Here is a 12044-nt window from a genome sequence, read left to right as displayed (position 1 = left end):
AAATTTCAAAAGTTTGGAATAATTAATTGGGCAAATTTGATGGAAGGGATCCACAGAGGATCCCTTTCTATTAGAGGCATTTCTACACTGATTAGTGGCTACCTGTTGATGTATGTGGATTTTACTATACATGAATGACTTAGGGTCACCAGTTGATAAGGTCGTAGGCCCTCTTTATTTTAGTTAGGAAAAAGGATCCGACGAGGATCATTTTTCTAGTAACCATAGGGATTCTACAATCGTGATCATTTATCGTATATCGTGAAGTCAGTTTTCGTTAGGTACTATTTATATTTTAATTTTTAAATAATTTCTGACCGCACGATATACGATGAACGAATACGATTGTGTGATTTCTAGGATTCCCAGAAAAAAGATCCAGCGAGGATCCTTTTCCTTTAGTTAGTGGTTGCATATTGATGTAAGTGGGTTCTACTTCCACAATGTTGAAATGACTTAAAGAGCCACTTGCACAAGCCCTAGGGTAATGTCTCAAAATGTTTTTCTTTCATTGGACTTTGGGTTGTTAAAACTCTTAAGATTTTTAGTGTTCGTGGCGATGTCATCAACAGGAAATTAAATCTTCTAACGTACTAATTAATTAAATTTCGATCCTATTTCTACCATCCCCACATGGGAGCATCTATCACATTCAGAAAACTCTAAAATAGTTTAGGTTTTTCAATCAAAAATCAACAACATAGTAAGGATGTAAAAGTTGTGTATGTGAGAGTGAGAACATGAAAGCCACCATCGAGTTTTTAGTCTTTACATCAGTAATTCTAGCTACATTTCACATAAAATCACTTGTTATTTTCATTTTTATTTAATTATTACATAATATAAATTCGTAATTCAACTTTAGACGAAAGACGATTATCATTATCTTTGAAACGAAATACATTAATTAAAAGAAATTGTATCGAGACATCGAAGTGGGTTTGTGCCCAACGCATTGGCAGTCTTCCCGCGTCTTGGTGGCCATTGAAGAACACGTGGCATAAGTAGCTTTCTTTACCTGAAAATTGGCTTTTGCAGCTTCATATAACGTTGGCCGCTTCACTTGTTGCACCGCTTTTGTCTTTTGAAGCTCCATTGACGATACTTTTAATTAAATTTAATTCTCACAAATATATCCCACATTATAATTCATAGTTTTTGCTTCCTTCCTTTAAATCACCATAATCTCATTTCTCAATCTCTCAACATTCAGAAATTGTTCTAGTTTTATTCAACTTGGAGATGACGATGATGATGAAGACCCCAACTTCTGTAAGTCCCTCTTTGCAATAGCTCTCTTAAAGTTTATGGAGTTCCGGTTCCGTAGTATGATATTCAATTTCTTCCTGCAGTAAATTTTGGACCCTCGTTTTCTCCTTCTGCACTTTTGATTTTCTTGATCTTCCTTTGGTTTACTCAAGTCCAGGTTTTTTTTCATATTCTTTGTACTGAAGCAGCAGAATTTGGTTTTTGAATTGGTTTATGTGCCTTTTTTTTTACACAAAGATTATGTGGCTTTTTAATGTCTCATCTTAACAGCAGCAGAATGATGAATGCCTACCCTTTTGAATTTTAATTATTTTGGTTTGTATTGTTCTTGTTATTTCATCTTGCATTCAGATATCTCACAAGGACCCAACGAGAAGGAGGTTCTTTAGTTGCAGTTTCCTTTCTACCATTGCTATGCTTTCTGCGGTTCTCTTCTTTGGGAGCCAATTTGTTGTCACTGGTTATAAAGAGCCAATTTGTTTTAACTAAACATTTTAAAAACGTGGATATGTTGTTCATGGAGGGCTTCAAGTTAAGGGATCCTTTTTTTTTATAAAAATGAGAATAACTTGTGGGCCCACACCCTATTGAAGTTTAGTGATCCGAACCGTCTGTTTTTCAAATTTTATCCCATTGATTATCCTTGCAAAATATTAGTCAAATCGAAAATATTTGAGACTTCTAATTGAATTCAAAGAAATCGGAATTCAAGTTTCACTCCTTTTGTTTTAGAACTCAAAGTGATCATCGACAAACTTATTGGTCGTTGCAGTTGGATTAAAGCAAAAGGAAAGTGAACAAGATTGTAAAGAAGGTAAAGGAAAACACAATTGTTTCTCATCCCGTTGTTTAGTTTCTTTTTATCTTCAAATGCAAGCAGCAGCCGTTTCATCTCAATTTGAACCGTATATCATGTCATCCCTTTTTGTAGGTTGGAGTTTGATTTGGCCATGCTGAGCAGTGATCTTAAAACAGCTCTTCAGTGCCTTCTTACAATGAGCAACAGCAGGGATATAGGGAAGAGAATACATCATTTGATTTGAAGGACATTCCTATAGTCTAAAGTTGGGATTTCAATTGCACTACTCATCTTGCCTAAATTTTCCCCAACCATTGGATGTGGTCTTACTGTTGAAAGGGATGGTACTTTCCCGCCAAGCAATGCCAAGTGCTGGCTGCAATAAGGGCATACTAAACCACTGCTATGTCATCCACCGCGGGCATCAACCCCAGATGGGGGAAGAAGCTCGATCCTGGATTCAGGAAAAGGCGGGACAAGAGGGTGAGACGAGCATGAAGAGTCGCTTTCGCTTAAGTCCCAAATTGACCAGAGCGGTGAATAAAGTTGGAATCATTTCATTCACTCAGCTAAAAACTCTCTTTGAGGGGAGGGGATGGGTGATGACATGACTTCCAAATCCCACTTGTTTTTAAAAAGAACACACATTCCAGAGGAAATGAGATGCTGAAAAAGCATCTGATAAAAGAACAAATATCGAGGACCAATTTTCAGAATATACATAAAATCCAAGTAAAAATAGTGCATATTGTTATACTAAATTTCGGTTTAAACTCAAAAGGATGTTTGACACCCCACCTCCCAAACCATCAGGTTTCGCATATAATGTCCATGCTGGGAGAGTGATCTGTTTCAATAATAAAAGCCGGCCTTCATAACGGCAGATCCCAGTTTTAATATGAGCTTGAATGAGATGCTAAACTAGAAAGGCTGATCCAAATGTGTAGAATATGCCAGGGATCCCTTCGAATGTTAACAGTATACGTGATGAAGCACAAATGTAAAATCAAATTCTCTTTAAGAGTTACAAGCTGGTTGAAGCAGACGTACCTAGGAAACACTTACTCGGTCTTCAGATTCAACTCCTGGTGATCATTCAAGCACTTCGGAATTACTCTGAACAATATTTAACCGTTAAGTGTGAATCAATTCCTGGTGTCAGACTTTGACTCTTGTTAACAATAAAAGCAAGCACATTAAACAGAATAGGTAGAGCAGTAACCACCTAGACGGTAGCAATGCAAGCACACAAACAGAACAGGTAAAGCAGTAACAACCTAAACAGTAGCAAACTATCTTCTATAACGTACACCATTCGCATGGTAAGCAGACACAGAACAAATTTTTCTACCATAGAAGTTCAGCTTTAAAAGCTCAGCATGGATATAGTGCTTCCAATTTACAAGAAAAATCATTAATAGGCCTTTACATCTTAACGAATAAAAAACCTATAACTGAAACTCCATCAACAAGAAATCTATTAGTCCCTTTAGAGATAAACGGAAGCAAATAGGTGAAAATAGAAGCACGTGTCCTCCACTGCAAACACATGAAAAGAATAGCGAAGATATCATCAGAGTGACGGAATAGAAAGCGAGGGTTGGGGAAGGAAAACGTTTTCACATCGAGATTCCACGAAAACAAGAACACAAGTTTTCATAAATCTAAACATGTTGACGATAGCATAAAATTAAGGCTAAGCATCACCAGAGATGTTTGAAATTTATGCTTAGACACGTCTGTAAATGAGTTTCCTAGAATGTTCCCTTCAACAACGCAAACAATAAAAAAGGAGTTCCCAAGTGAAGAATTGTACTTGGGAACTGGTTGACAAACCATTATTGATTTTAAATGGGTTTTACAAAACAAAGTTGAGTTTAGATGGTTCTATACAGAAGAATAAGACAAGGTTCGTAGCAAAGGGGTATTTCCAGAAGCCTGGAGTGGATTTTAATGAGATTGGTTTAAATGGGTTTTACAAAACAAAGTTGAGTTTAGATGGTTCTGTACAGAAGAATAAGACAAGGTTAGTAGCAAAAGGGTATTTCCAGAAGCCTGGAGTGGATTTTAATGAGACATTTGCTCCAGTTGCAAAACTTGACACCATAAGAACACTGAAGCTCTAGCTGCACAAAGAGGTTCAAAGCAATTGGATGTGAAGTCTGCATTTCTCAATGGAGTGTTCCATGAAGAGGTATACGTTGATCAAACTCTTGGATTTGTGATTGAAGGCAAGGAAGACAAGATTTGCAAACTCAAGAAAGCACTATATTGTTTGAAGCAAGCCTGTAGAGCTTGGTATGAAGAAAGCAAGCCCGTAAAGCTTGGTATGCAGAAATTGATTCATATTTTTCTCAAAAGCTGGGTTTCACAGAAGTCTTAGTGAAGCCACATTGTATACGAAGACAACTGAGGCAGGTATTCTCATTCTCTTTGTATGTGGCTGGATGATATCATTTACACTAGGAGTTCAAATGAGTTGATTTCAGAATTTAAAAGTGAAATGATGAAGCAATATGAGATGACAGACAAGGGATTATTACATCACTTCTTGGGTCTTGGGGTAGTTCAAACTAAGAGTTGCATTTTCTTACATCTGAAGAAATATGCAAAGGCTCTATTGGATAAATTGGGACGTATTGCAAACTAGTTGCAACTCCACTTGCTATGAATGAAAAATTGTCTAAAGTGGATGGAAGTGAAATGGCTGATGAAAGTTTGTAAAGGAAGATTGTTGGGAGTTTCTTGTATCTGACTGCTACTAGACCAAACATTATGTTTGCAGCAAGCCTACTTGTTAGGTTCATGCACTATCCTACCAGGAAGCACATGGGAATTGCTAAGAGGGTAATACGAAAATATACCCAAGGCACCTTGGAGTATGGAATTGCATATGAAAAGGGGAAGAATGTTGTGCTTATTGGGTATTATGGCAGTGACTGAGCTGGAAGTGAGGATGATATGAGCACTTCTGGATATGACTTTAGCCTAGGATTTGGAGTGTTTTCTTGGGCATTAATCAAGCAAAACAGTGTATCATTGTCAATTGCAGAGGCTGAATATGTGAGTGCAGCTGAAGCTACTCAACAAGCAATCGGGTTAAGGTTTGTTCTCACAGATTTTGGTGAAACATGTTGAACCAACTCAAATTTTGTGAGATAATACCTCTGCCGTTGCTATATCCAAGAATCCTATACGTCATCATAAAACCATACATATCAATAGAAGATTTCACTTCATCAAAGATGCATTGCATGAAGGGGAAATTGATTTGGCGTAATGCAAACACAAAAGCATGGGAAAGAATCGATTTAAGTATTTGAGGAAGGCTTTGAGAGTGATTTCTGCAAACCACCTGAAAAGGAGTGTTGAATTATAAGTGAATTTGCAAAAATATGCTCCAAGTGTGCTGTGGAGATGTAATTTCATTAAGTGATAGAGTATGACACTTGTAACTATCTCATAGTGTAGATTACGTGAATGGTTAAGATGAGTTGATGATGTAAGAGAGATGCTCTCTCTCCTATGTGCAATGGTAATATTCCCCCCACATGAGTGGTGCTCATCTAAAACATAACACTCCAACAACTTTACCTCTCCCTTGCAACTACTAGAGTTTTAGTAGAAATATTAGATAACCGGTGAAAGACATTTGGATGAGGACTTAAAGTTGCATGGATTTTAAGCTTAATTTGGAAGGAATGCACTACAAAATATAGATAGAGGTACTTAAAAATGACAATGCAATACATTCGATAGGAAAAGTGTTTACGTAGTGCATTTGTAATGTTTAAGTAGTAGTTTTGTAGTGCTTAAGCAGATGGAGTTGTAGTGTTCCTATAATGCATTTTTAACAATTGAGTCTAGAGTTTCATGATATTTTAGGGTCCCCTCATCCACACTATAACAAGGACACAAAATTAACAATATCAAAAACACGAGTCCATAAAATGAAAGTTAGATAATGGAAAATTTCAGGAAAAAAAAATGCATGGTGTTATAACAAGCAATCCAAATATATACCTGTTTTTTTTTTGGTGAGAAGACTTGTGGGTTCAAGCAACAGAAAAGACTTAAGCACCTCATCTTACATAGTCTGCTACGCCTGAAGTTTGAGAAATAAGAGTTTTTTCATCCTTCATAAGGAAAATAGTACAAAAACGTCAAAAATAGGCAAAAAACTACAACCAACTCACTTACAACCAAGGTAACACCAACAGCTGCAAAATCGCATCTCCAACCTTCACTCTCACACCGCCCATACCAAAATTAGCTTTGTATACATTGCCAATTTGCCATTGTCACGGCTATTGCATTAGCAATGTTGCTCTTCATTCTTAAGTCTTCCACTTATTATTAGTAGATAAAAGGAGTACTCATATCTTTTGCTTCCGTATCCAGTAATGGACTCATTCAATCATATTAACAACAAAATCATGCCCAGTCCATATGCACATGTTTTTTTGGTTTACTTGATAGCATTACAGTTTACCATTCAATTTAACGATAAAAGGGTGAGAAAATGGTAAAAATACTGGTATGAGCTGGAACAAATAAGGGGAATGGAATACTCATGAACCCAACTCCAGCCATATTCATCCTTTCCTACATTACACAAGTAGTAAAAGTAAAAAGAATAAAATAAGCACCACCAAAATCAAATTCTGAATCCCAAATAGCTAACCAAACTGAAAGTATTGCTCAATCAGAAAATTTCATTTATTTATCATCATGTACATCAAGAGCATCTAACAACTTTTAGCCTAATTCTAATAAAGTGTAACAATTTATATACCCATTAACCAATTACATTACGACCACATACCAAGCATGACTGACAAAAATGATTTACGCATTACTGCATTGCAATTACATTAGATTTTCCGAATGTTGAATAATTTTAAAGGGAAACAACACATACTTCAAGTAAAAACAAGTCATAAATATATGAATTCAATCTGCTATTAGAGATAAGCATCACGTGCTAGTCGAAAGTTCAGTATAAAACAAAATATAGAGGATCTATTTCATCCTCTGTGAGAAAGAAACTGCAAGAACAAGTTAGACTTAAGATACAATCTCAATGCAATATGAAACCACTGTCAATCCACTTACCAGTAAAACACAATCTACTAGCTGGCAAACCACATCTCACCATCACTGTAAACCCTACAAATACCAAGTTAGCATTGCCAAAATACGATCTGTTCATTGAGTTCACCATCACCACTGGTATATATAGCATCAGCAACCCTGCAATTTCATGCTTAGATCACCCATTTATTTGTCCCTCTTTAATATTTCAATCCACTAATCACATTTCTTCTCTGAAAATTTGACAAGAAAATGGATACCTCACAAATATACAAATACAGTGCCGTTGTTGAATTATCTTCCCTTACATGAAATTACATCTCCATCGCAGATAGTGAAATAACAATATAACATGAGTCCAAAAATCCGAAACTCTTAAAATGAAACAATGGTATCTAAAAGTGTTTTCTGATTAATCTAATCACTTCAAATTTTGATTTCTTGGATACAGATTACAGATTAACGTTATTTCACAGTTTTCATTAATATGACAACAAAATAACTCAATGCCTATATATGGCACATAAACGAAGAAATACACAAGCAAAATAGTAAAGCAAAATATGTTGGGAGTAATATATAAACGCAGGAACAAAGAACAATAAGAGATTATCTGGCCATGCAACCACAATGACGATCTTGATCATGCCACTGTGGCCTTTTGGTTCCTCGACGATCCCATGGCACAATGGCCATAGCTTCTGCTTTGTTATATACATTTTTCTCTATTTTTATGAATCTACATACAAAAGAGAAAATTGAATAAAACTAAATGCTGAGAATGTTTATATACTATGAAAGTTCGAAAAGCACAACAATGAGTGCAAAGAAAAAAAGTATCCAAATTTGCCCTATCCCATATGCAAAATAGACCCTTTTCTTTGCTTTTATGTTTAATAAATTTATGTTTTTAAATTAGAAAATAAAATATCTAATAAAATAAAAAGAAAAAATTTTAAATTATTTTAGGAAGTGTTAGAAACATAGTAATGGATGCAAATTGAACAAATCTTCAACTTCTACTTTCTCATATATGAAAACCACCCTTCTTTTCAAATAAAACAAACCTTCAACTTATAGATTCTCATTAGAATCTAACTTGATTATCTTTTTCGCTTCTCATATGTGTAAAGAACATGTTATGGTCTTTGGGCGGAATTATCATTAAAACAAGGAGGCAAATCAGCCAAGATTGCCAAGATCAATAATTAGTAAATTTCACTAAATTTTTCAACATCTGCAATAGGCAAAACACAACTAGCACTCATCATGATCAGCACAAATCTTTTCAACCCCATCCTAAGTCCCCACTAAGCAAACTTTTTTTAATACATTTGATATTAACCTAAAGGGGTGAGGGAGTGGGCTAAACCTCACAATGTGCTAGCCATAATAATTTGGTTCGAACTCGCCTTTAGCAACAATTAAACCTAAGACCTTTCACTTACAAGTAAAAGGAATACCACTAGATGGTAGCACAAAGTGGATCGCCACTAAACAAACTTAATAATTGGTTGAGGTAAATGATTAATTGATATGCTACGGATGAATATTGAAGTTCCGTATATTATGTTTTACCGATAGCTTTTTGTTTTGTCAAAATGTTTTAACAATTGTTGAATGAGCACATTATTTTGGATCTCAAACATGGGACTCAATAAGTTCACAAAAACTGATTCCACAAAAAAATTTACAACAAATTGAAGTAAAAACAAGTAATATATATATCATATCATATGGGGCATGTATAGTTAGAGATCAAAATCACCTGCAAATTAATATCATATGCCAAAGATAGAGCAGGTGGACCGAATGACAACAAGAGAGAGCACGCCCGTAAACAACCATGATCCTTTCATGTGTGATGACAAGCGTGCTCTCTCTCGTTGTCACACAACATCAAACCATAGCTCAAATTAGACATCAGTAGCTACGGAAAAGAGCAGTTTATAATGTTCTAACAACCACAACAATTGTCAAGGAATCTTCCACATGCGATCAAATTTCCACACATAAATTGGGGGGAAAATAAAGGGTGAGAAATTAAAATGAACTTTATACACACAAACTTTATACATGCATACATATATATAAAATACTAACCAATATCTGATATCCCCAATAACACCAACTGACCTAGATTGTTAGCACAGAAAATACAGACCTAGTACAGTAGTATCATGATCGACTCCAAAGAAGTCTGACATATACCGGAACTATGGTGCTTGGTTGAAAAATTATCAAGTATGACTAGAGAATATCTAGGACCTACCCTATAATTACAGATCAAGAATGATCTTTTAGGGACACATAGAACATGAAATTAAGAAGTAAGAACACAACATAACATGCAAAATACTATCAGAAACATCTAGAGATTTCTAAGAAAACTATCTACAACCAGAAACCATCTAATTTTCAATGGAAATTAAACTGCTACCCAAGAGGTAGAAAATATTCATCATAAATTATACAACACCGAATAAAATGTACAAAAGCTTTGAGAAATTAATGGAAAAATCTAAAACTAGTTCTTGTGAGCATGGATCATCTCCATCTTGAAAACAAAGTAAATTCCATGAAATCTAGTACCAAAAATATAAGCTTAAGTCTAATGCTAAATTAATTTTTCAAAATGCTTTGAAAGTCAATCTTACACTTCAGGCCATAATTTTTTTGCATAAAAAGGGTTAAGAAAATAGTCAAAATACAAACTTTTAACCTTAATTCTTACAAATTGGGACTGATGTACTGATGTACAGAAAAAGGATAAATCTTTCACGCAGATGTTCCTGGAACATGTAAGCTGAGCTGAATCTAATATTTAATAATTCAAATTTTTTTTTTCCAATTGTTTCTTAACTATGTTTTGGTGCATGAATAAGTTCTTAATTCTGAAGTCAGAAACACAAGAACAACAGCAACAAAAACCCAGAAGAAAACAACCGTATAAAAACTCAAACTTGAGCACATGAAAACACAAAAAGAATTCAAGCATGCAATTAAAAAACCCTAGGCATCGATTGCCAAAGCGAAACCCTACAAACTAAACAACCACCAAGCCAAAAAATAAGAACATAAATAAATAAAATAGTAACATGCAAAGGAAAGAAAACCCACTTTCAGATAAAGAAGCTGCAAAAACCAGTGAGAGAGAGAGAGAGAGAGTTCCTGAGAAAGAAGAACTAGAGAGCCACTTAAAAGCAAAGACACCGCATCCAAAAATAAAAAGGAAGAAATAGTTTTAAAAAATAAAGAAAAAAATTGGATTTCTCGAGACGACCAGGAGTTAATAACTTATAACTTATTATCAATCATATACAGATTCCACTAGACAAAGTCCACATGTATGTTACGTGGATCAACTTTTAGATCATATTTATATTTCATATAATGTGTCATTGAGAATAAATATGTTAATTAATGTTTAAGTAAGAATTTAATATTAACAATTATATTATATAATTTACAAAATATAATTTAAACTAATAGTGTCACTTAGTACTACGATCTAGTGATATTTATTTTCATTTGTACGTGAGAGGTTTTAAATTCGATTTTCACCAAAAGCAAATTTGAATTTCATTATTATTAATCTATTGTAAAGCTATCTCCTCACCTATGTCGTATTGATGATATTATTTGTTAAAGAATAGTTTAAATTGGTGGTGTTATTAGTATTAGCGTCTATACAAAATTAAGAAGAGAAAACCAGAAAGAATATCAATGGACACACAGAGATATTGGACAACTAAAAACAAATAAATTATATTAAACGAAAGAATTACGGCTTATTTTATAGTATTAAGTACTATATATCATGATTATGGTTATGGATTTAGAGAGGGTACCATAATTTAAGTAAAAAGTAAGAAAAAATGTCCCCTCTTTTGTTTGATTAATAAGAAAACGTATTTTTTTTTTAACAAACGATATTCTCTACATAAAGGGAAGATGGAAGCTTAGTCTCATAATGGACTAGTAATAATATGGTTTAAATTTACCTTTGGTGAGAATCGAACATAAGACCTCTCACTTACAAGTGTAGAGGAATACCATTTTAGTTTGAGGAGTCCATCACTAGTCCTACGGCACGGTTAGAAACTGAACACGTGTATATCTGTCCCAAAGAATCTATGATGGAAAAGGATCCTTGCATGGGGATCATAGGATCCTATGATCCTGATCGTTCATTATACATCGTGCAGTCAGAAATTATTTTAAAATTTAAAATTTTATATTAAATATGAATAGTACCTAACGAAAACTAATCTCACGATATAAGATGAAAAGTCACGATATAAGATGAAAAGTCACGATCACAGAATCTCTAGAATCTCAAAAAAAAAGGATCCAACAAGGATCCTTTTCCATCTATGATTAGCATTAAACTTTATAAACGATAAAAGGTTCAAGCTAGGGCAACCAAATTTAGGAGAAATCTTCTACCAAAAAATAAAATTAAGGAGAAATCTTTTCTTGCAACTCAGTCATTATAGACGAGAATACTCGACTTCAATAAAAATTTACTATGTGGTGAATTGATGTTTTCTTTAAATATAGGGAGTTTATTGTAGACGAGCAATTTACATGATATAAATATGCGTTTTCAATCAATGATAAAATTTTATGTATAAATTCTTGGATCATTGATGCTAGAAGACACATTGACAGTGTTAGCACACTACGAAACAGAAAACAACTTATATAAATTCGTGTCATCACAGCAACGCATACCAAAATATATTATCATATGAAAAAAATCCTACCGTAACAATATATTATTAAATCAAAATCCAACATAACAATAAACTCTTCCGATGTAAGTCATTTTCCATGAAAACCCTTATGCACTGTAGTATGTATCATCGACTCCGCTGCA

General features: G+C 34.2%; 1 long non-coding RNA gene across 3 annotated transcripts; it reads right to left on the bottom strand.

Annotated features, from left to right (window-relative positions):
* Positions 1-2059: 2059 nt before the first annotated feature.
* LOC125469267 lies at positions 2060-10546 on the bottom strand. Of its 3 annotated transcripts, none has more exons than XR_007251607.1 (4): positions 6265-10546; positions 6092-6173; positions 2867-3184; positions 2060-2746 (listed from the first exon to the last, which is right to left on the bottom strand). It is a non-coding gene; the product is annotated as an uncharacterized LOC125469267 (long non-coding RNA). The 3 variants fall into 3 exon arrangements; XR_007251604.1 differs by having other exon boundaries at positions 2060-3184; positions 6265-7901; positions 10283-10544; XR_007251603.1 differs by lacking the exon at positions 2060-2746 and having other exon boundaries at positions 3056-3184; positions 6269-10546.
* Positions 10547-12044: the final 1498 nt, after the last annotated feature.

The sequence above is a fragment of a genome, unplaced genomic scaffold, assembly GCF_019419815.1.
Source record: "Pyrus x bretschneideri cultivar Hongxiangsu unplaced genomic scaffold, Pyrus_bretschneideri_v1 Contig10, whole genome shotgun sequence".
Taxonomy (NCBI): domain Eukaryota; kingdom Viridiplantae; phylum Streptophyta; class Magnoliopsida; order Rosales; family Rosaceae; genus Pyrus; species Pyrus x bretschneideri.
Note: the sequence above shows the minus strand (reverse complement) of the source record. Positions and strands in the feature narration are given on the sequence as shown.